General features: G+C 41.1%; 1 non-coding gene across 1 annotated transcript; it reads left to right on the top strand.

The window, feature by feature from the left end:
* Window positions 1-2,438: 2,438 nt before the first annotated feature.
* LOC147510585 (small nucleolar RNA R71) lies at window positions 2,439-2,544 on the top strand. The gene has a single exon (XR_015219636.1). It is a non-coding gene; the product is annotated as a small nucleolar RNA R71 (small nucleolar RNA).
* The last annotated feature ends 230 nt before the right edge of the window (window positions 2,545-2,774 follow it).

The following is a 2,774-nucleotide window of genomic DNA, read 5'->3' as shown; positions in this document are numbered from 1 at the left end:
ATTCACTATCAGAGATGGGATATATGATCCCCGCATCTAGTAACTGTAAGATTTTCTTCCTGACCACCTCTTTCATGGCAGGGTTCAAGCGACGCTGAGGTTCACGTGAAGCCTTCGCATTATCCTCCAAATGTATGTGATGCGTGCATACACTAGGGTCAATCTCTTTAATGTCGTCCAGTGACCAACCGATCACGGAACGATGTTCCCTAATCACCCTAATCAATCGTACCTCTTCATCAACAGATAACTTATAAGATATGATCACCGGATGACTACCATCCAGATCAAGCTGGATATATTTCAACTCAGCAGGAAGAGGTTTAAGCATAGGGGTGGGAGGAATGGGTAAAAAGGATTTCGGAGGGTCCTCGGCTTGAGTAGTGAAGACCTGTTTAGGTAAGAGGTCCTCAAACTCGGAAGGTGGAGCTTCAGAAGGATCTAAGACAGGGGTAGACTCGAAAAGGGTGTTGACTTCCTCTAAGTAGGAGTCATTGTCGAAGTCGAAGCTACCGCAGGAAATGAACTTGTGCATCTAATTTTCCAAAAATGTATTGTTGCAATAATCTTGAGCTAAGCTCTCGATCATGCTAACTTCCCCATCTATAGACGAATCAGGTAACTGTTTTATCATTTTGGAAAACATTTACTTCAACAGAAAGATGGCCAAAGGACATGGACATCGAACCATCGGTTCGCGGCAGTTAATGAGCGCGTTAGTAGTAGCCAAGAAGGGACGCCCTAAAATGATAGGAACAGAGTCGTTAGCGACTTCTGTGTCTAGGATAACAATATCTGCTGGGTAGTAAAAATCTTGAACCTTAACCAACACGTTTTCAACAACACCCTTAGGATACTTAATAGACCGATCCGCTAATTGCAGTGTCATTTTAGTAGGTTGCATCTCATGTAGACCTATTTGCTTATATGAATAATAAGAGAGTAAGTTAACACTCGCCCCCAGGTCTAATAGCGCAGTCGTCGTATGGGTATCCCCCAAGTTGCATTGTACAGTAGGACAACCAGGGTCCTTGTACTTAACTATTCCATTATGTTCAGATAGTGTTGGGAACTATTCAGTTAAAAAGGTGTCTTTTGGTATATTGGTCTTCTGCCTAGTAGTACACAACTCTTTTAGAAACTTAGCATGTTGTGGTAACTTTTTAATAGCATCAAGAAAAGGTAGGTTAATCGTTAGATTTTTAAAAACTTCCATAATCTCATCAAAGTTAGTATCCTTATGTAACATGGATAGTCTCTGGGGAAACGGTGGGTTCTCTCTATATTTAGCATATGGATCAATAGGAGTTTTAACCTTGGCCGTTTTCCTCTTGGGTTGAGGTTTAACTGGTACCTCTACAGGAGTAGGATCATCAGTTACTACTTCGGTATCTAGTAAAATATCAGTTTTAGGGACTATTGGTGGGGTAACAACAAGCATAGTTACAGCGTTATCAACCACTCTGCCAGAACAGAGAGCGGTGATGGTATTTAGCTCACCTACATTGATATTATCATTACTAGGATTACCGGTTACTTTAAAGGTAGTGTTTGGCATTTTAGGATTAGGTATGGCTTGACGTGGAAACACACCTTTTGGTAGGGCTTTCTCTTGGGCTAACTGCTGGATGGAATGATTAATGGATTGTAGAACTTGTTGGTTAGAATGATGAAAAGATTGTAACAACTGTTGGCTAGCTTGTATGTAGGCGTCGAAACGATCCGGTTGTGAAGGTGTAGTGGTCACAGGTGGTGTGACTGGAACTATCTCACGTTGATTATTAACGGGTGGGTTGCGATAGTTATTAGTAACCGAAACGATACCTCTATTAGTATTATAATTATTATAATTACATTGTATTTGTCCTTGTCCTTGTCTCGGTGGAGCTTGGTTGTAATTGGGCGTTGGCCTAACATTTTGATTATTAAACCCTGGAGGTGTAACTTGATGACTATTTCTCCAACCGAAGTTGGGATGTTGTCTCCAAGGTGCGATAGGTTCGCTATTAATGGAACAAACATTGTCCGACTGAGCGGATGGTTGTTCATAGACTAGAGGACAATAGGAATTGGAATGCTCAAGGCTGTAACAGAAATTACATGGAAGAGTGTTGACGTTCATGACAGGAGTAGGTTGTTGTTGGATAGAAATGGCTTCTACCTTTTTAGTGAGAGATTCGATTACAGTTTTAAGCTCAGGATCAGATTTAACCTCAAACATACTGGCAGCCTTAACTGTGGGAGAAGAATTACTGGACCGGGGGATGTTATTACCCCCCCCCCCCAGTTATTTTGACATTTAGATTGATCTTTCAAAAACCTATAAGCCTCGCAGAGGCACCTTTACTAAGGAAACTACCCCAGTCATTATGTCAAGAACCTCTTTATGGTGATGTAAAAGCCCTTTGAAAAAGGCACGAACAAGCGTGTCTTTCACAAGGTTATGATGTGGACACTCGATGAGAAAATCAGTGAAACAATTCCAGGCCTCTGAAAAGGATTCATGAGGATTCTGTCGGAAGAAATGAATATTTTAAAGAATTTCATCCGTTACTTTTGTATTTTTATTGTGGGTAAAAGCTGTTCCATGAATAATTGAACAAGTTTGGCCCATGAGTACACAAATTAGGGCCAAGCGTTAACCAAGATGTCGCCTTATCGGCGAGGGTGAAAGAAAACACCCTCAATTTAATTTGCTCCGAACCAACGGTAGGATGATGAAATGTGGTAAGAACTTGTTCTATCCTATGCATATGCAGATGAGGGTTCTCATG

The sequence above is a fragment of the Coptis chinensis genome, chromosome 3 (genome assembly GCF_015680905.1).
Source record: "Coptis chinensis isolate HL-2020 chromosome 3, ASM1568090v1, whole genome shotgun sequence".
Lineage (NCBI taxonomy): Eukaryota > Viridiplantae > Streptophyta > Magnoliopsida > Ranunculales > Ranunculaceae > Coptis > Coptis chinensis.
The sequence above is the reverse complement of the archived record's forward strand: the minus strand, read 5'-3'. Positions and strand labels throughout refer to the sequence as shown.